Source organism: Hemiscyllium ocellatum, chromosome 4 (genome assembly GCF_020745735.1).
Source record: "Hemiscyllium ocellatum isolate sHemOce1 chromosome 4, sHemOce1.pat.X.cur, whole genome shotgun sequence".
Taxonomy (NCBI): Eukaryota; Metazoa; Chordata; class Chondrichthyes; order Orectolobiformes; family Hemiscylliidae; genus Hemiscyllium; species Hemiscyllium ocellatum.
The window spans coordinates 120915792-120938570 of NC_083404.1; positions in this window are offsets into that span (position 1 = coordinate 120915792).

Here is a 22779-nt window from a genome sequence, read left to right on the forward strand (position 1 = left end):
TGGGGCAATAATTGGAAGGTTTGGATTTGTCCTGCTTTTTGTGTATAGCTGAGAAATTTTTAATATTGTCTGCTAGATATTAGTGCTGTAACTGTACTGGAATAACTTGGCAGGGAGTGGGTGGCAAGTCCTGGAACACAAGTCTTTAATACTATTGTTGGAATGTTGTCAGGACCCATAGTCTTTTCAGTATCTGCTGATCCATCCATTTCTTGTATCTACGGCTGAAGACTGCTGTCTATGATGCTGGGGACCACTGGAGGAGGCCAAGATGGATCATGTACTCAGCACATCTGGCTGAAGATTGCTGCAAATGCTTTGGCCTTACCTTTTGCACTGATGTGCTGGGCTCATCCATCATTGAGGATGGGGCTGTTTATAAAAACCTCTCCTTCAGTCAGTTGTTTAATCATCCACCACCATTTAGAATTGCATTGCCTATTTTATATTGACTTTCAATTTCTTATGATCAAGGTACTTTCCCTCACAGTTTTCTGCATAAACCACATCCACCCACCTCACTACCTTGTCAGTGTCCTTTCAGAGTTCCTCACTGACCCCCTCTCCGATTATAGATCTTCTGCACCTCACTGAGGAAGTTTCTGAGAGGTGGGTTGGAATGTGAATTGGCTGCACAGGATGTGGGCTGACATTGGAGTTGTTAACACATTTGGGGAAATTCGGAGATCCTGCAGACATTTTGCATTTGGTGGCTGGGTGCTCCTTTCACATGGGACGGGTGTCATCTCAATGGAAATGGCCTGTCAGCAGCAGAGTGTGGGGCTGCAGCAGCTGGAGTTCCCTTGCTTGAAAGATGGACCACCGGAATACAAGGCTACACCTGTGGCCCCCAGAATGCCTCAGGTAGATATCGACTTCTATCCCACAGTGACTTCCAACTTCTCACTGAAGGGTTTGATCAAGATTCCCCCACCCCCATGAGTTTGCCTCTGTTTTGAGGACCCCTCAAATTCTCCTATTTTTCTGAGCAGGCTGCAGTGGTCCAGAATTGAGACTGTGGTGCTGGAAAAGCACAGCATGTCAGGCAGCAACCAAGGAGCATCCTTGGATGCTGCCTGACCTGCTGTGCTTTTCTAGCACCACACTTTCGACTCTAATCTCCAGCATCTGCAGTCCTCACTTTTGCCTAGGGTCCAGAATTTAGATTAGACTTACAGTGTGGAAACAGGCCCTTCGGCCCAACAAGTCCACACCGACCCGCCGAAGCGCAACCCACCCATACCCCTACATTTACCCCTTACCTAACACTATGGGCAATTTAGCTTGGCCAATTCACCTGACCCGCACATCTTTGTGACTGTGGGAGGAAACCGGAGCACCCGGAGGAAACCCACGCAGACACGGGGAGAACGTGCAAACTCCACACAGTCAGTCGCCTGAGTCGGGAATTGAACCCGGGTCTACAGGCGCTGTGAGGCAGCAGTGCTAACCACTGTGCCACCGTGCCGCCCAATTTGTCAACACGTAAGAAACATTGGGAGATCACCTAAGATCCTTAATAAGGTGGCAATCATGAGGTGGAGGAGAAAGTGAGGTCTGCAGATGCTGGAGTATCAGAGCTGAAAATGTGTTGCTGGAAAAGCGCAGCAGGTCAGGCAGCATCCAAGGAACAAGAAATTTGATGTTTCGGGCATAAGCCCTTCATCAGGAATGAGGAGAGGGTGCAGGCAGGCTAAGATAAAAGGTAGGGAGGAGGGATTTAGAGGAGGGGCGATGGAGATGTGATAAGTGGAAGGAGGTCAAGGTGAGGGTGATAGGCCGGAGTGGGGTGGGGGCGGAGAGGTCAGGAAGAAGTTTGCAGGTTAGGAAGGTGGTGCTGAGTTCGAGGGATTCGACTGAGACAAGGTGGGGGGAGGGGAAATGAGGAAACTGGAGAAATCTGAGTTCATCCCTTGTGGTTGGAGGGTTCCCAAGCGGAAGATGAGGCGCTCTTCCTCCAACCGTCGTGTTGTTATGGTCTGGCAATGGAGGAGTCCAAGGACCTGCATGTCTTCGGTGGAGTGGGAGGGGGAGTTTAAGTGTTGAGCCACGGGGTGGTTGGGTTGGTTGATCCGGGCGTCCCAGAGGTGTTCTCTGAAACATTCCGCAAGTAGGCTGCCTGTCTCCCCAATATAGAGGAGGCCACATCGGGTGCAGCGGATGCAATTGATGATGTGTGTGGAGGTGCAGGTGAATTTGTGGCGGATATGGAAGGATCCCTTGGGGCCTTGGAGATAAGTAAGGGAGGAGGTGTGGGCGCAAGTTTTGCATTTCTTCTGGTTGGAGGGGAAGGTGCCGAGAGTGGAGGTTGGGTTGGTGGGGGGTGTGGACCTGACGAGGGAGGCATGGAGGGAGTGGTCTTTTCGGAACACTGATAGGGGAGGGGAGGGAAATATATCCTTGGTTTGGGGTCCGTTTGGAGGTGGCCGAAATGACGGCGGATGATACGCTGTATATGGAGGTTGGTGGGGTAGAAGGTGAGAACCAGTGGGGTTCTGTCCTGGTGGCGGTTGGAGGGGTGGGGCTCAAGGGTGAAGGAGTGGGAAGTGGAGGAGATGCGGTGGAGGGCATCGTCGATCACGTCTGGGGGGAATCTACGGTCCTTGAAGAAGGAGGCCATCTGGGCTGTACGATATTGGAACTGGTCCTTCTGGGAGCAGATGTGGCGGAGACGAAGGAATTGGGAATATGGGATGGCGTTTATACAGGGGGCAGGGTGGGAGGAGGTGTACTCTCGGTAGCTGTGGGAGTCAGTTGATAAACAGTAGATGTCCGTGTTGATTCGGTGGCCAACTATGGAATCTTCTCACAGAAAATGGCTCCCGTGTTCTGCTTTGGGCTGTCTGTATGTTTTAGATATTGAAGTCCCAAATGCAAAAATGCTGTTCAAAGTTTATGCCAGTGACATTTCATCAGAGCTGGGAGTACAGTGCCATTTACAAGCTGGCATTTGGTGATGTTGCTTGTCAAGATATGTCATGTTTTGCCACGAATATGGTCATTGTTTCTGGGATGCTGCTTCAGTTGAATGTTTAAGGACAAAAAGATTGACACATGGAATGCTTTATTTTATGCAAGTGTGAATTGATTGGAAATGTCAACTTTCCTTTCATCAAACTGACTGCATTTGAATTGCACATAGAGAATTCTGCACACCAAAACAGTTTGATATATTCTCTCTATTGATGAAAGAAAGGTCAATTAATACTGACTTTCCTCTTCACCATGAAGGTGTTGAAGCATCCATGTTGTGTGATGTTGCGGTAGAAGTGTTACAATGATAAGACTAGTCATTGCGTAATTATCTAGAACCTTACAATATGGCCTGACTTTCTCTTAGCTCACAGTAAAGCGGTTTGAAAGTTGATGTTTGCATATTGCCTGCACCGTTGAAAATAGCTGATGGAAATGAATATTAATAAGACCCTTTGGGTTGCATTAATATTAATGAGATTATCACCACTGATACTGATGCGATAACAAAACAAACAGTGAATACTTATTAAATATTACATTGCTTACTTTAAGTAAAAAAGTGGAGAGATGATTTGCAACGCCATAAGCGTCAGTTCATTTGGAAAGACAGATCGTGATATAGAAAGTTTTTTTTTGCCTTATTCAGACATTGGTTAAACACATTTCACATTTTAAAAATAATATTACAACATCCAGAGTTTAATATATGCTGAAAATATGGCCACCACATCAGTCTTCCATACAAACAAGGAACAGGAGTAGCCTATTGGTCCTTCAGAACTGATCCACCATTCAATAAGATCATGGCTGATCCGATTTTAAGGTTAATGCTACATTCCTGCATATTACCAATAATCTTTCATCCCCTTTGTAATCAAGAATCTATCTATCTCTGTTTTAAAAATATTGAGATATTCTACATTCATTATGTTTTGAGGAAAGGAATTCCAAAGACTCTCAACCTCCTGAGAGGAAAGGAATATTTTCTTATCTCTCCTTTATACGGCTGACCCCTTAGTTTTAAACTATGACTAAAAAATGAGGTCTGCAGATGCTGGAGATCACAGCTGCAAATGTGTTGCTGGTCAAAGCACAGCAGGTTAGGCAGCATCTCAGGAATAGAGAATTCGACGTTTCGAGCATAAGCCCTTCATCAGGAATAAGAGAGAGAGAGCCAAGCAGGCTGAGATAAAAGGTAGGGAGGAGGGACTAGGGGGAGGGGCGATGGAGGTGGGATAGGTGGAAGGAGGTCAAGGTGAGGGTGATAGGCCGGAGTGGGGTGGGGGCGGAGAGGTCAGGAAGAGGATTGCAGGTTAGGAGGGCGGTGCTGAGTTGAGGGAACCGACTGAGACAAGGTGGGGGGAGGGGAAATGAGGAAGCTGGAGAAATCTGAATTCATACCTTGTGGTTGGAGGGTTCCCAGGCGGAAGATGAGGCGCTCCTCCTCCAGCCGTCGTGTAGTTGTGTTCTGCCGGTGGAGGAGTCCAAGGACCTGCATGTCCTCGGTGGAGTGGGAGGGGGAGTTAAAGTGTTGAGCCACGGGGTGATTGGGTTGGTTGGTTCAGGCGGCCCAGAGGTGTTCTCTGAAGCGTTCCGCAAGTAAGCGGCCTGTCTCACCAATATAGAGGAGGCCACATCGGGTGCAGCGGATGCAATAGATGATGTGTGTGGAGGTACAGGTGAACTTGTGGCGGATATGGAAGGATCCCTTGGGGCCTTGGAGGGAAGTGAGTGTGGAGGTGTGGGCGCAAGTTTTACATTTCCTGCGGTTGCAGGGGAAGGTGCCGGGGGTGGAGGTTGGGTTGGTGGGGGTGTGGATCTGACAAGGGAGTCACGAAGGGAGTGGTCCTTGCGGAACGCTGATAGGGGAGGGGAGGGAAATATATCCTTGGTGGTGGGGTCCGTTTGGAGGTGGCGGAAATGGCGGCGGATAATACGTTGTATGCGCAGGTTGGTGGGGTGGTAGGTGAGAACCAGTGGGGTTCTGTCTTGGTGGCGGTTGGAGGAGCGGGGCTCAAGGGCGGAGGAGCGGGAAGTGGAGGAGATGCGGTGGAGGGCATCGTCGATCACGTCTGGGGGGAATCTGCGGTCCTTGAAGAAGGAGGCCATCTGGGTTGTGCGGTGTTGGAATTGGTCCTCCTGGGAGCAGATGCGGCGGAGACGAAGGAATTGGGAATATGGGATGGCGTTTTTACAGGGGGCAGGGTGGGAGGAGGTGTAGTCCAGGTAGCTGTGGGAGTCAGTCGGTTTATAATAGATGTCTGTGTTGAGTCGGTCGCCCGAGATAGAAATGGAAAGGTCTAGGAAGGGGAGGGAGGAGTCTGAGACAGTCCAGGTGAATTTCAGGTCGGGATGGAAGGTGTTAGTAAAGTTGATGAACTGTTCAACCTCCTCGTGGGAGCACGAGGCAGCGCCGATACAGTCATCGATGTAGCGGAGGAAAAGGTGGGGGGTGGTGCCAGTGTAGTTGCGGAAGATGGACTGTTCCACATATCCTACGAAGAGGCAGGCATAGCTGGGGCCCATGCGGGTGCCCATGGCAACTCCTTTAGTTTGGAGGAAGTGGGAGGATTGAAAAGAGAAGTTATTCAGGGTGAGGACCAGTTCAGTCAGTCGAAGGAGGGTGTCAGTGGAAGGGTACTGGTTAGTGCGGCGGGAAAGGAAGAAGCGGAGGGCTTTGAGTCCTTCGTGATGGGGGATGGAGGTGTACAGGGACTGGATGTCCATAGTGAAAATAAGGCGTTGGGGACCGGGGAAGCGAAAATCCTGGAGGAGGTGGAGGGCGTGGGTGGTGTCCCGAACGTAGGTGGGGAGTTCTTGGACTAAAGGGGACAGGACCGTGTCGAGGTATTGGGAGATGAGTTCGGTGGGGCAGGAGCAGGCTGAGACAATGGGTCGGCCGGGGCAGGCAGGTTTGTGGATTTTGGGCAGGAGGTAGAAACGGGCGGTGCGGGGTTGTGGGACTATGAGGTTGGAGGCGGTGGATGGGAGATCCCCTGAGGTGATGAGGTCCTGGATGGTCTGGGAGATGATGGTTTGGTGGTGGGAGGTGGGGTCGTGGTCAAGGGGGCGATAAGAGGAGGCGTCCGCGAGCTGGCGTTTGGCTTCAGCGGTGTACAGGTCAGTGCGCCAAACTACCACCGCGCCTCCCTTGTCTGCGGGTTTGATGGTGAGGTTGGGATTGGAGCGGAGGGAGTGGAGGGCTGCACGTTCTGAGGGTGAGAGGTTGGAGTGGGTGAGAGGGGTGGACAGGTTGAGTCGGTTGATGTCACGGCGGCAGTTGGCTATAAAGAGGTCGAGGGCGGGTAGGAGGCCTGCACGGGGTGTCCAGGTGGATGGGGTGTGTTGGAGGCGGGAGAAGGGGTCGTCAGAGGGTGGGCGGGAGTCTTGGTTGTGAAAGTAGGCACGGAGGCGAAGGCGGCGGAAGAATTGTTCAATATCTCGCCGCGTGTTGAACTCATTAATCCGAGGGCGTAGGGGAACGAAGGTGAGGCCCCTGCTGAGGACTGATCTTTCATCCTCAGAGAGGGGGAGATCTGGAGGGATGGTGAAAATCCGGCAAGGCTGGGAGCTAGGACCTGGTGTGGGACTGGAGCTGGAGCTGGAGCTGGGGGCGGGGTTAGGGGCGGGGACAGAGATCGAAGTAGGGGCGGAGTTAGACGTGGTGACGTTGCTCGACGTGGGGGCGGGGTCATGCGTCGTGACGGAAATAAGCGTGGGGGCGGGGTTACGTGAAGCGACGGGAGATGGCGTGGGGGCGGGGTTATGGGCGGGGTTATGCGTAGTGACGAAAGACGGCGTGGGGGCGGGGAAACCTGAGGATTTGTGCTCCTGCAGGTTAGTGATGTCAGTGGGGGCGGAAGTGGCTGCGTCGACGGCAACCGGAGGGGCGGAAATGGTTGCGGCGACGGAGGAGTGGTGGTCATTTGCGGCGACGGAGGAGTGGTGGTCATTTGCGGCGACGGAGGAGTGGTGGTCATTTGCGGCGACTATGACACCTAGTACTATACCCTCCCACAATATTTTCAGCATTCACCCAATCAAGTCTCCATAGGATCTTATGCTTCAATAGACCTCTGACCCTTCTAAACTTTAGAGGATACAGGTGCAGGCTACCTAATCTTTACTCATCTACTCAAACCAGGTTAACAAACCTCCTCCGAATGTCTTTTGAAATAACTCCATAGAGGTCTATATCCCGTCACCAAGTAACCCTTCATATACACTTGGAAACCCCTTGGTACTAATCCAGCTCCCTCATAGCCAACTCTCAGAGTGAACTGGATGCCTGACACTCCTGTTTCTGTCTGTCAGCCAGAGCTCCCTGATTGGACCAGATTAACAGCCCCAATTGGGTTACTCATATCCTATCAGGTACACCTGGTTGACCTCTTTACAATCAATACATCTTCAATATTCTTATGTTGAAGGAGGCCCGAAATCATCATTGTACTCATATTTTTATGTTTCACGTGAAGTCTTCAGACTGTATCAGGATTCATTTGCCAGATTCTTCAGAAATTTGTGCTGTGTGAACTTCATAGCAGTCCTCAACAGAAAACAACTGGAGATGCTCAAGGAAGCAGCAGGAAAAGGGTTCCTTTGTTTTAATCAATATGCAACCAGGAAAAACAGGAATTTCTCCTCTCATCTCCATAACAATAGTACAGGCTGCTGCCTATTTGCAGTTTGTGCCATGCCAGCCCCAGACTTAACAGAGGCCCTCGTGCTTAGATCATCGGCTCTCCTGCTCCTTGGATGCTGCTTAACTGGCTGTGCTTTTCCAGCACCACATGTTTGGACTCTGTGTGAAATTTGTACGTTCTCCCTGTGTCCGTGTCTGCATAGGTTTCTTCCCACAGTCCAATGATGTGCAAGTTAGGTGGATTGGCCATTCTACAACTTTCCCTGCAATTTCCAGGAATGTGCAGGTTAGGTGTTGGTTTGCCATGTTTAAAAACCCCATACTGGATGGGGGGATGGGTCTGAGTGGGATGTGTTTGGTGCAGACCTGGATTCTGTTTGGATGTATGGCTTCTATGATATGCTCTGCCATTCAACATGATCATGACTGATTCACTGTACAAATGCTTTGCTTCCATTTCACATCCGTATCCCTCGACACTGTTAACTTCAAGATATTTATTTATTGCATTTTTAAAATATGTTTACTGACATGGCCTTTATTGCCTTCTGTGGTAGAGAATTCCATTGGGTCAATCTTTTGCTCTCAGTTTGAAATGGCGTACTGCTTCTCCTGAGACCACCATTCCTTGTTCTGGACTGCACTGGCTAGGGAAAGCGTTGTTCCGACATCCAGTGTGTCGAGCCCTGTCAGAATTTCATACACTCCAATGAAATTTCCGCTTTTTATTCTGAACTCCAGTTTGCATTATAAGGAGAGACTAGATAGACTGGGATTTGTTTCACTGGAGTGCATGAGTTTGAGGGGTGATCTTTTGGAGATTTATAAAATCATGAGAGGCATAGATAAAATGAAGGGCAGGCAGCCTTTCATCAGGCTGGAGGATTTCAAGACTAAGGGGCATTTTTTCAGATGAAAAGAGGAAGATTTAAAGAATGATGGACAACTTTTTTACTCACAGAGTGGTTCATTTGCGCCATGAACTTCCAGAGGAAGTGGTGGATGCAGGTGCAGTTACAACATTTGGATAAGTACAAATGAGAAACGTTTGGAGGGATATGAGCCACGTGAGACTAATCTGGGATTATGGTCAATATGAGCTGGTTGAACCAAAGGGTCTATTTCCATGTTGTATGACTCTATTACTCTATGAATAAAGGCCCTATCGGCTCAGTTGCTCTTTATATGTCAAATCTTCCAGCAGTCTAGTGAATCTTTATTGAACTCCCTCCATAAGATGTAGGAGCAAAAGCGGGCCATCCAGCCTATCTAGTCCGCCTTTCCACTTCATCAGATCATGACTGATAATCCTCAACTCCACTTTTTTTGGATTTTCATCAGAAGCCTTGAATCCCTTACTGATTATAAATAGCTGTGTCTCAGCCTTGAATATACTCAATGACTCATCTTTGACAAGTAGATCTTTTCTTCGGTGTGGAAAACAAAATTGCACAGAATACAAATGTATGACCTCACCAAGACCCTGTGCAGCTTTAGTAAGACTTCATGCTCATGTACTCAATCCCTCTTGCAATGAGTGCCAACATACCATTTGTCTTTCTAGCTGCTTGTAGCAGATTACTTTCTGTGAATGCTGTGCAAGAACACACAGGTCCATTTGTATTTGAACTATTTCCAATCTATCACCATTCAAATAGTACTCTGTCATCTGTTTTTCATACTGAGATAGACAACCTCATACTTATCGATATTATACGGCACTTGCTGCACATTTACCCACTCAATCAACTTATCAAAATCATCCTGAGGACTCTACATCACCACTCACAATTCTTTCTGATTTCGTGTCATCAACAAACTTGGAAATGTTACATATGATTCCCACATCCAAATCATTGAACCATATTGTGAATAATTAGAGTCCAAAAACTGTGCTATCCTAATTGTCATTGCCTTCAATTCTGAAAATGGCCCTGCTTTTTTCTTCCTGTCTGCTAACCAATTCATAACACAGAAAAATTAAAATCTTCAAAGACCCTCAAGATTGACCCCAAGGTGACCAACCAGACTTTTTATTTTAATTAACCAATCTCAGAATTCACCAATAATCTATTTTCAACACCAACTTGTCATTTAAATAAATACGTAGCCATTTATTAACAATATAGTAACTTTAGCAGAGAAAAATAAACAGCAAAGTATTCTTATTGAAGGCTATGTTTAAAAATAACCCTCTATTTTCAATCATTTAAATAAAAGACAAACAAACAAACATAGTTAAAGGATAAATAAAATAAAGTATAAAAACTGGCTGATTGCTGAAGTAGTTTTAATGATGTATTGTTCCACAGGCATATATGATTATTTCTTGGTTCATTTTCTGAAGATTTCAATTAGGACACCTTTTAAGCTCACTCAGAGGGAGTTGGTAATACTTATAACTTAGTTTCTATTCTTTGAACTTCCAGTGTCTGATATTGGGAGGTTTGGCAGGAGCTTACAAATCTTGGCATCAACATAAATGCTCCTTCTCCCAGAAAATACAGTCCAAAACCTAAGTTAAGACTATGGCCTTTCCCTGACAGACTGACCATCTTACCTGAGATCCCAGTTACTGTTCAACATCCACCAGCTTCTGCAGAATGGAGTCTCTTCCAGACTTGCTAGAACCAATTCCCAGACAGAGATGTTAATGCCCAACATCTGCTATCAATTCTTCCTCAATGACAAATCATCTAGAGAATCTTTTGATCAAGTTCAAACCTGCAATTAACTTCCAGTCTTAGCCTCACAAGCTACTACAGATTGTTGTGTTTTTTTGTTTTTAACACAAGCTGCTGCTCATCTTCCAAAGGCCTTTTTTTAACTCAGTCCTCAGTTCACAGCTCCAACCCAAAATTGAAAAAAGAATAAATTAAAATAAAAATAATTTAAAGATCATTGAGGTTTTAATAATGCCTGGGATGTCAATTATTTTGCTTTGGAATTTAGATTATAACATCTTGCAATGTAGGTTATAGTACCCTATGATATTGATTTATTGTACCTGGGTTATGGATTAATATAGCTTGGCATGAAGGTTATGGTACCCTATGATAGGGATTATTATACCACAAAGTGTGCATTATAGTAGCCTATGATTAGATTATTTTATCCTGGAATGAGTTCCTTTCGGCCCATATCTTCCTTCATTTCCACCTGTTACCCACTGTGGTTAACAGTGTCCCCACCTCAGAGACTCTGAAAGGTGAAAGTTTTTTGCGGCTTTGAATCTGGGGACTAAGTTTCACTAGGCGGAGGTGGGTTGTGCAGATGCTGGAGTTTAGAATCAAGATTAGAGTGGTGCTGCAAAAGCACAGCAGGTCAGGCAGTATCTGAGGAGCAGGAACATTGACGTTTCAGGCAAAATGCCCGTCATCAGGAAAGGTGAAGGAAGAATAAGTTCCATTGGACGTACACACAGCAATTTTGGAGATACAATATTGGCAGATCAGAATTAAGACTCATGTTGTCAATTTGCACACATTTCCAGTCGGAATCACTGTGTGATGATCTGGAGCATGACTCTCAGCCACTGTTTCCTTTCTCAGCCCTGGGGAGTATTTGATAGAAAGGGAGGTTCATTAAAGTAAGGCAGGGTAAGCTACATTTTTCCTTTCAAGTTAGTGAGGCATCGTTAGAACCTTTTGCCATGCTGTGTGCATGGAAGACATGTTTGTTGCTCTGAGAGAGAGAGTTTGCCTCCTTCTCCCCTGCTCACTATCTCCACCCCCACCCCCCGCCTCTTCTACCAACCCTATCCATTCCAGTCAGGGTCAGTCTGCTTTCTGTATTTTGAGGTGTAAACAGACTTGGTACTGATGACAACTGTGATTGTGTTATACTTTGGCATATATTCAAGAGTGTAAGGATGAACCAAAGAAATTATTGAATCATTCTGTTTTAGCTGCCAATTGTTACTGTCTGAAATTAAGTGAGAGTGTGTTTGAATATATTTTGGACAAATTGGTTTTCACTTTTCATTGTCTGGAGCCTATGCCTGAGAGAAATTTCAGTTATCTGATAGATGTTTGCAATGAGCTATTTAATACGTTCTTAAATGAAACTATTGTCAAGCAGTGCCTTCTATGTGAAACTACAATGTAATGTCTGTAAAGTGTCTCTGCTATGAAATAAATGTGCTTGTGCTTTAAAATCAATAATGTATTCCACTGTTGTCATTCCTGTGAAGAAAGAATTTCTCCAGTCTCTTGCCCCACTTTCCTGCCCTGTGCTGGACAGGGATCTGTGACAATTCCCATGCAAAATGTCGGTGTAATTGAGGGAATATTAAATCCAAGGCAGCCTGTCTGCAGAATACATCAGCCCCAATGCCAGAAGGATCTGCGAGAGGCACATCCGGTTTTAAAAGACTGAACCTCACTGAATCTACCAGTCAGAAACTTCATTAAGAATCGGCTTGCTAGCGAATATTGGTCTGCCTGGAATCCAACCAGGAACAACTATTTGCAGTAATATAGTATTTTCAACATAGTCAGACACCCCACAGCTATGTTTCTTAGGCAAAATGAGCCACAAAAGTGTCATTTGACCTTTTAGGATAGTTGACCAAAAGCTTGCATTAAAGCTGTAAGTTTTCAGGAAGAGCTTAAAAAGACAGAGAGAGAGATGGATAGATTTAATAGCTGAGTTAGGCAATTTCTCCGCCTCCACCATATCTGCTACTATAGGACCAGTTCCACCACAGAACATACCAGATGGCCTCCTTCTTTGGAGATCGCAATTTCCCTTCTCATGTGGTTGAAGATGCCCTCCGACGCATCTCATCTACATCCCGCAACTCCACCCTCAAACCCCACCCCTCCAACCATAACAAGGACAGAACCCCCGGTTCTCACTTTCCACCCTACCAACCTTCGCACAAACTGCATTATCCGCCAACATTTTCGCCACCTCCAAACGGACCCCACCATCAGAGATAAATTTCCCTCCCTTCCCACCCCCTTTTCGCTTTCCACAAAGACCGTTCCCTCTGTGACTACCTGGTCAGGTTCATGCCCCAACAACCCATCCTCCCCTCCTGGCACCTTCCCCTGCCACCGCAGGAATTGCAAAACCTGCATCTCCCCCCTCACCTCCATCCAAGGCCCCAAAGGAGCCTTTCACATCCATCAAAGTTTTACCTGCACATCCATCAATGTCATTTATTGTATCTGTTGCTCCCGATGCAGTCTCTTCTACATTGGGGAGACTGGACGCCTCCTCACAGAGCGCTTTAGGGAACATCTCTGGGACACCCACACCAGTCAACCCCACTGCCCTGTGGCCCAACATTTCGACTCCCCCTCCCACTCTGCCGAGGACATGCAGGTCCTGGGCCTCATCCACTGCTACTCCCTCACCACCCGATGCCTGGAGGAAAAATACCTCATCTTCTGCCTCGGAACACTTCAACCCAGGGCATCAATGTGGACTTCACCAGTTTCCTCATTTCCCCTTCCCCCACCTTGCCCCAGTTCCAAACTTCCAGCTCAGCACCATCCTCATGACCTGTCCTAACTGCCAATATCCTTTCTCACCTACCCGTTCCACCCTCCCCTCTGAACTATCATCTTCATCCCCACCTCCATCTGCCCACTGTACTCTTTGCTACATTCCTCCACCTTCCTCTCTGACCTATCACCTCCATCCCCACTCCCATTCACCTTGGTACCTTCTCCCCAGCAGCCCACCCCCTCCCCCCCCTCACCGCCTGCCACCACCACCAACATTTATCTCTCCACCCTAGAGGCTCCCTGCCTCCATTCCTGATGAAGGGCTTTTGCCTGAAACATCGATTTTCTTGCTCCTCAGATGCTGCCTGACCTGCTGTGTTTTTCCAGCACCACTCTAATGTAGCTGAGTTGTCAGGTTGGAGAAATATGTTGTGGAGTGGGCAGGTAAACATCCCAACTTTCTTCCTGGACCCCAGAGGGGTTCCTTCTATCCACTAGCAAAAATGATTTTGCTACTTAATTATAAAAGCATCCATTTCTTGTCTTCCAGTTATTGCTGGGCGGAGTGTCTGTGCCGGGTGCTACTTTCAGTGAGTTGTTACTTTGCGATCCAAGGTACATAAAGGACACCAAGTCACAGAGCAAAAAAAGAGCTTCCGGATTTAAATCCCTTTTGGTTACCTCAAAGTCGGTCAAGTTAAAATTCCTCCAAATTTGTGCACATAAGCAGTCATTCTATTTCTTTAATCATCAATGGGTTTTCTAGATGCATGTTTCTTGACAATTACTTGTCTTTCTGCTGTGCTTTCAGCTTTAAGTGTTTCATTGAGAAATAGTTATGAAATCAGAACTATTCCACATAGAGGCATATTGAGTAGATTTAAAAGCTTCGACACAGATTTAGGGTGAAAGGATTTTCTTAGAAAGGAGTGAGTTGAATAAATAATTGGGGTTTCTAGAGGTAATTGCAAAGTGAGCGACCTAAGTAATGTCTGTGAGAAATTCAAATGAGGGACCTGTTGGACTGGGCTGCTGGCTTTGGGATGGGGAGCCCATCAGTCTTCCAACACCCTACAACCCTACAACCAAGCTCCAAGTGGAAATGTTTGCAGCTGATCTTCCCACTGAACCTGTGGATATGGAGGATAAGGCTCCCAACTTTATGACAAAGAGCAGGGGCTAAAGATAGATCCTTGGAGAACTTTGGAGGTAATTGTTTGCAGTCATGATGAGAAAACATTTCTGGGGATATTCCAGCTAATGCAAGTCAAGAACTGCCTTTGACCCTGTGGCCCAGCATTGCTATCCCAAAGAAAATGGAACAGAAAAGCCTACCTTGTCCTGCTGGTAGGCAGGGTAGTGGAAAGGAAGGTGGTGATTTTTAATTTGCTGATTGGCAAAGGAGGCCATGATACTGGACTCAGCCAGCCTTGACCGAGATGACCTTGGTCTAAGTCATTGCTGTATCCCGGGTGAAATATGATGCAGAGCAATGCAGGAAAATTGATACTGACCTTCTGTGCTCCTCAAAGGCAAGAAGGAACCTCTTCTCCTTGCCTGGTCACACTGACAAAGCCACCACTCACTCTAACTCTTAGTGAGTCTCACTGAAGGCCGGGAACTACAATTCTCACTCTAGTGCGCATCATACCTACTCAACAGCTCCCAGCCTCCCTATACTCCAAACTTATGAACTCTTCCTGCATTTTGACCTTCTTACTCAATCACTGTGGACACCTCACCACCTGTTCTCCATCATCACTAATGGTATGTCATTATACTAGCGCTCACTTTGTCTTCTTTCAGAAAGAAGTGGCCAATGCCCCTGTAACCCTCAGATCCATTGCAACGTATCTACAATGCTAAAAAGCAATGCAAATCACAGAGGCTGGCAGCCTCTATGTAGGCACAAAATGGTTAATAGTTTAGATTTGAAGCTAAGAGCCATAAGATGTGCAAATGCATAATATGTACTCCTGTCTGCAAAGTAATATCATAGACACGTTCAGTCAGAGATGCCCCTGAGCTGCAAAGTGTTGAACAGACGTTTTGTGGATTGATTCATGAGATGTGGATATTGTTACTTGGACCAGCGCTTGATGCCCATCTCTAATTGCACAACGAGCTGAGTAGATTGCAAGTGCCAATTCAGACGGGATTTAAGAGTCATCCACATTTCTGTGGTTCTGGAGCCTTCAGTAGGCCAAATCAAGTAAGAATGGCAGAGATTCTTCCTTAAAGTAATGTGTGAGTTAGTCTAATAACAGGTGATGAAGATGGTGGTTGACCAATGCTCATTTCTGTGGACGAAGAATGGAAGAGGATGGTGTGCATGAAGCATGCTGGGAAATGGTGGGTTTGTCTGAAGGCCTAGAGAATCAGGCAATACTTGCTGCCAAGTAACTCCTCTGACTTTGATGTCAGGTATTCGCAAGTTTGTCTTGTTTGTTGAGGAAGAAATGTAGAAATGAAGTGATTGTGGCAAATAATGAGAAGCAAATGCACAGAGATAAGGTATCCGCTGCTTATTAGTGAGATTTTGAACTTGGGTTTAAACCTTAAGAAGAAAATTGAAATTTTTATTGATTTGGAGACCTGCTTTTTTTTATTCCTTTTCCTCAGCGTTTTGCCAAAATTCTCATCATTGCTCAAAGGAGTAAAACATTCTGTCTATCTTCAAAATCAAAGGATCGTGTCTGCAACTTTGATTCTTATTATTTTACCACTTTGGCAAGGCATGCAACCCATTGTGAAATTGCAATTTTGACTTGAGAAAATTTGGGTGCATGTTTGGGAAGCAACAGGCCATTGATGAAAAAACAGGAAAAGAAAAGATTGGGTGGTAATGGGTGGTAATTTACTCACTGTCTAGAGCTACCCCTCTTAAAGTTGAAAATCACACAATGCCAGGTTATAGTCCAACATGTTTAATTGGAAGCACACTTTTAACTTTGTACACCCCAGTCCAACACCGGCATCGCCAAATCATGACTCTTAAATTTGAGTATTGATGTTAAAAAGTGCAATTTAATTGTTATTCTGGAAGTTGCTGGTCAACAATGCAGCGCATCATTTTTCTCAGATACTTTTTTTCTGAGATTCTAATTGTGCAGGAAGTGCCGTTGAGAAGCTTGTTGCTTTTCAGATCCTTTCTGGCCCCAAGAGATAAATATACTCTCTCTGGCAAGAGATGGAAGAGTGAATTCTGTGTCAAACAATAGGGAGCAGAAAAGCAAAAAAAATGTTGAGTGTCTGGAAGACTGCCAACAATAGGATAACAAATAATTTGGTCTCCCATATTTCACCGTGCCATCCAGATAGATGAATTAAATGTGTCAAATGGAGTTTTCATCACCTAGTTACACCACAATTGAGGCTCTGTGTTAGGACTGTCTGATCCTCAATATATTTCAGTAGAAAGAGATTTTATTACTGTTGTTTCAAACTGAACTTACTGTATTACCATGTGGCAATATAAGTGCACAAACCAATCTTACAGCACCATCTACCTGCATGCTGCATGTGCACTTAGTCATGCATTCAATAGTTGCAGGGTAGACACTTAGATATCATTCCATACTCTCTGAAAGTTTTCAATACATTCCAATTCTATTTATAGAATGTGATGCTGAGCACTGAACAGGAGGAAGACTCCCTAACTTCAGACAAAAGCGTGTGTTTGAAAAGGCAATACTGAGGCAGAACAGATTAAAAATTCCTAACATTCGGTCCTCCTACTACCCATTGTATCAATATTTATCAGATCAATATAACCTGTAACTAGTTGTTAAAATACATTAAGCCAGGTATTGTTGACTGCCAGAGACTCTTCTAGTTAGAGCAGGAATTGGTTTCTCCCAACCACACTGGACTGAGCAGATCCTGTAAAGAGGATGATAATAGTAACCTTCAATGTTCCAGGATATGGCAAAAAAAAGTTACCTATTTTAGCAGGAAAGGCACAGTACATAAAGAATTAAACTCATCAAAGATCTTTCAGTTTAAAAGAGCTTGCAGACCTCATTCTGCCAGGAAGAGAACCAAAGCCAATGGTCTTCAGCAAACCACGAGTATTCCAAGTCTACAGAGAAGGGTATTTTAACTTTCCAAACATTGACAGGGACTGCCATAGTGTTAAAGGTTTATATGGAGAGGAATTTCTTAAGAGTGTACAAGACAATTTTCTGATTCAGTACGTGGATGTACCTACTAGAGAAGGTGCAAAACCTGACCTACTCTTGGGAAATAAGGCAGGGCAGGTGACTAAGGTGTCAGTGGGGGAGCACTTTGGGGCCAGCGACCATAATTCTATTTGTTTTAAAATAGTGATGGAAAAGGATAGACCAGATCTAAAAGTTGAAGTCCTAAATTGGAAAAAGGCCAATTTTGACGGTATTAGGCAAGAACTTTTGAAAGTTGATTGGAGGCAGATGTTCACAGGTAAAGGGACGGCGAGAAAATGGGAAGTCTTCAGAAATGAAATAACAAGAATCCAGAGAAAGTATATTCCTGTCAGGCTGAAAGGGAAGGCTGGTAGGTATAGAGAATGCTGGATGACTAAAGAAATTGAGGGTTTGGTTAAGAAAAAGAAGGAAGCATATGACAGGATAGATCGAGTGAATCCTTCGAAGAGTATAAAGAAAGTAGGAGTATACTTAAGAGGGAAATCAGGACGGCAAAACGGGGACATGAGATAGCTTTGGAAAACTAGAATTTAGGAGAATCCAAAGGGTTTTTATAAATGCATTAAGGACAAAGGGTAGCTAGGGAGAGAATAGGGCCCCTCTAAGATCAGCAAGGTGGCCTTTGTCTGGAGCCACAGAAAATGGGGGAGATACTAAATGAATATTTTGCATCAGTATTTACTGTGGAAAAGGATAGGGAAGATATAGACTGTGGGGAAATAGATGGTGACATCTTGCAAAATGTCCAGATTATAGAGAAGGAAGTCCTGGGTTAAAGGAGGATAAATCCCCAGGACCTGATCAGGTGTACCTGAGAACGCTATGGGAAGCTAGAGAAGTGATTGCTGAGATATTTGTATCATCGATAGTCACAGGTGAGGTGCCGGAAGACTGGAGGTTGGCAAACGTGGTGCCACTGTTTAAGAAGGGCGGTAAAGACAAGCCAAGGAACTATAGACCGGTGAGCCTGACCTCGGTGGTGGGCAAGTTGTTGGAGGGAATCCTGAGGGACAGGATATACATGTATTTGGAAAGGCAAGGACTGATTCGGGATAGTCAATATGGCTTTGTGCATGGGAAATCATGTCTCGCAAATTTGATTGAGCTTTTTGAGGAAGTAACAAAGAAGATTGATAAGGGCAGAGCAGTAGATGTGATCTATGTGGATTTCAGTAAGGCATTTGACAAGGTTCCCCATGGGAGACTGGTTAGCAAGGTTAGATCTCATGGAATACCAGGAGAACTAGCCATTTGGATGCAGAACTGGCTCAAAGGTATAAAATAGAGGGTGTTGGTGGAGGGTTGTTTTACAGACTGGTGGCCTGTGACCAGTGGAGTGCCATAAGGATCGGTGCTGCGCCCTCTACTTTTGTCATTTACATAAATGATTTGGATGTGAGCATAAGTGGTACAGTTAGTAAGTTTGCAGATGACACCAAAATTGGATGTGTAGTGGACAGCGAAGAGAGTTACCTCAGACTACAACAGGATCTGGACCAGATGGGCCAATGGGCTGAGAAGTGGCAGATGGAGTTTAATTCAAATAAATACGAGGTGCTGCATTTTGGGAAAGCAAATCTTAGCAGGACTTATACACTTAATAGTAAGGTCCTAGGGAGTGTTGCTGAACAAAGAGACCTTGGAGTGCAGGTTCATTGCTCCTTGAAAGTGGAGTCGCAGGTAGGTAGGATTGTGAAGAAAGCGTTTGGTATGCTTTCCTTTATTGGTCAGAGTATTGAGTACAGGAGTTGGGAGGTCATGTTGCAGCTGTACAGGACATTGGTTAGGCCACTGTTGAAATACTGCGTGCAATTCTGGTCTCCTTCCTATCAGAAAGATGTTGTGAAATGTGAAATGGTTCAGAAAAGATTTACAAGGATGTTGTCAGTGTTGGAGGATCTGAGCTACAGGGAGAGGCTGAACAGGCTGGGGCTGTTCTCCCTGGAGCGTAATAGGCTGATGGGTGGCCTTATAGATGTTTACAAAATTATGAGGGGCATGGATAGGATAAATAGACAAATTCTTTTCCCTAGGGGTCAGAGAGTCCAGAACTAGAGGGCATAGGTTTAGGTTGAGAGGGGAAAGATATAAAAGAGGCCGAAGGGCAACTTTTTCATGCAGAGGGTGGTACGTGTATGGAATGAGTTGCCAGAGGAAGTGGTGGAGGCTGGTACAATTGCAACATTTATGAGGCATTTGGATGGGTATATGAATAGGAAGGGTTTGGAGGGATATGGGCCGGGTGCAGGCAGGTGGGAGTAGATTGGGTTGGGCTATCTGGTTGACATGGACAGGTTGGACCGAAGGGTCTGTTTCCATGCTGTACATCTCTATGACTCTATGACTCTAATTGGCAGCATGGTGGCTCAGTGATTAGCACTGCTACCTCACAACACTAGGGACTCAGGTTCGATTCTGGTCTTGGGCAACTGTCTATCTGAAGCTTGCAAGTTTTCCCCATGTCTGCATGGGTTTCTTCCCCCATAATCCAAAGATATGCAGGTCAGGTGAATTAGCCATGCTAAATTGCCCATAGTGTTCAATGTATTAGTCAGCGATAAATAGAGGAGAATGGGTCTGGGTGAGTTACTCTTTGGAGGGTTGGTGTAGACTTGTTGGGCCGAAGGGCCTGTTTCCAAATTTTAGGGAATCCAATCTAATTTGTTGCTTGAATGTGCAGTCAAAGACTTGGGAAAAGGGAAATATCTATATACAAATGTATGACAATAATGAGAAAAGCTTGAGGAAAGATGTTGCATACGAATCTGAAAGGGTTAATTCTGAGGAGTGCCTTAAGCTTCACCCACTATGATGACATCATAGATTTGTAGGCTGAACAACATTGGATCTCAGAGGTGTGAGACCTAACAGTGGTTTGTATGAGGTTAGCTGGTCAGTCATTTAAATGGCCAGCAGTAAGCCTTCTCTGGATTCAAGGGCCCCACGGCATGAAATTCCACCCCACCCCATCATCCTCACAGAGAGCTGTCAGCCAATATTGGAAGAAAGGTGGCAGCTGATGGCAATATAACCACCAAATGTGCAGGATCAATTAGCAACCAAGCCAAGCTGAATGGGGTTAGGGAATCACGGCAAGGGAGTTGCTAGCTTGAGTGAAGTAGCAGTTCAGAAATAAGGGCAGAAAGTGCCCTTTCAGTAAGGCACCCCACTTACCAATGTTTCTCTTGATCAGTCTCCATGAGGGCAGATAGTTTTGAATGGGCAAGTAATCACTTCACTATGGAAGAATGAGGGGGGTATCTGACTGAAATGTATGAAAGTCCAATTTAGGGTGGATGTTTTTCCCTGACTGAGGAGTCGAGAACCAGGGGACACAGTCTCAGGATACAGAGGAGCATTGAGATGAGGAAACATTTCTTCATTCAGAGGGTTGTCAACGTGTAGCATTCAGAAGTTTGTGAAGACTGCTCACTGAGTATATTCAGGAAAGAAAATGATCCATTTTTAGATATTAAAGGCACAAAGTGTTATGGGGAGAAAGTGGGACTATGATGTTGAGAGATAATGGATCAGCCGTAATCATATTGATTGATTGAACAGGCTTGAAAGGCTGAATGGCCTATGTTTGTTTCTTGTTTCCATGTTTCTTGGAACAAGGGACTCCCTCTCCCCACAGCCCATTGAGAACTCTTGATCAGAAAGGGAACTTGGAAATGGGTGCTTGTTTACTAGCAGTAATTTAAGAGTGGCTGTTTTCTGCTTTATGATCTGCCAGAGTGCTGTCTGTCCTGGCTGCCATTCATTGAATGACAGTGAGGGCAGGATGAAGCCCTTAACAGAGCATTGCCCATTTGAAGACCTTGATCATCATTAAGGGGCAGGAAAGATGAACATGAGCTTTCCCACACTGGACTACATTAAGGCAGAGAAAACACAATGGTGGAGTCTTCATTTAATACCTCCTGCCTGTTAAATGCCCTTCTACTCCCAAACTTACAAAGTGGAGGCATTTCAATTGCAATCAATGTGTGCCCATCTTCATTTAATGTCTTTTCAATTTTTGACTGGGCCAGTAATCACTAGAGTATAGAAGGGATCTGACTGAAATATATAACCATTTGATAATTTTGCCAGCATTATTTGACAATCAGAAAGATCAATGCTGATTGAATATAGGAGAAAGTGAGGAGAAAGTTGATTGAATATACCACTGCAGTGTAGAACAGTACACCATCACTGAAGACTTTAGATGATGGCTTAGCCAGTCTCTGGGCCACAATTCATTGCAGTTCCAGATGGGATATCCCAAATCATTAAGCTTTTGAGTAAGGTGGGATAAACTAGCTCTGCTATTTTTGCCTCCGCCCTTGATGAATGTGTTTACAATTTTTAAAATGCATAGGTTAACAGGCTTTCTTGAGTTTGCGAAACAATTAGTATATTAGTTACTAAGCGCAAGAAGAAATGAAAATACAGCTCACATACATACAAATTAGGAAGAAGGAGTGTATCCAGAAAAAGTTAAAAGTTAAAACCAAAAGCATATTTAGACATTCTGAGTTGGGATGAACAGTAGATATCGGAGCATTACAACAATTACTTTAGTTGGTACCCATAATATTATTGATGATTGAACAGTCAATTTTGCAATTCCTGACTTTATACGTTGATTGAAATTCTTTTGTTCTGGTTCCTTTTGATAGTGACTGGCTGGCAGCTCGCAAAGCGAGAGATTATCTTTTTTGCTTTCTCTACCTGTTATATAGGGCTGTTTCATGCATACTCTCAGGCAATGATCAACAAAGCAAACTAATATTTACACTGGTATTTCAAGACACTAATGAACATAGACCAAGTATTGCAGCCCATGTTTAATTCAATTTTTTTAATATACATCATTGAAAGGGTAAAACACGAAGATGGTTATACAATACTAGGCTTCCGATTGAGAATGGGCTTCTCATCTTCTATTCTTTATTAGTCCTTCTGCTTGAAGTTTCCCAGACTCTGTTCAAGTGTGACATTCCAGGGGTTCATCTGGGACTCTGCCAGACAAACATTGAATTTACATTCACAGTCATCATTTGGCTGAAACTGCCCTCTTAAAAAAAAGCACATGTTGGAATTAAAAGTTCAATTTGTCCATAAATGCTTCAGGATTGTGATGCATCATCGTATCAATAAAAGTTTAAACAGACGCTCTGTCTGGCTACGAAAATAGATGTTGAAAATTACTAGCGGGATCATTTGAAACAAAAAAGGGCTGTTTTTGTAATGTTCTAGCCAATACTTTCCCCTCAATCAGCACCTAAGACAGACTGATTGTTGATTTATTTAATAGCTACTTGGGGCCCTTGTTAAACGCAATCTGTTTGTCACATTTAGCTCCTCAGTGCAGGCAGCCATCTTTAGCTAGCTCAATCCCTTCACTGGGTGTGTTCGTATTTTGGTGTATTCAGTTTAGACTAGAGTGTGGTGAAGGACACAGTTTGAGAACACTCTGTCAAACAGCCCTGTGCTGTAGGTGATGAAGTCTAAATGGTACTCTCTCTTCATT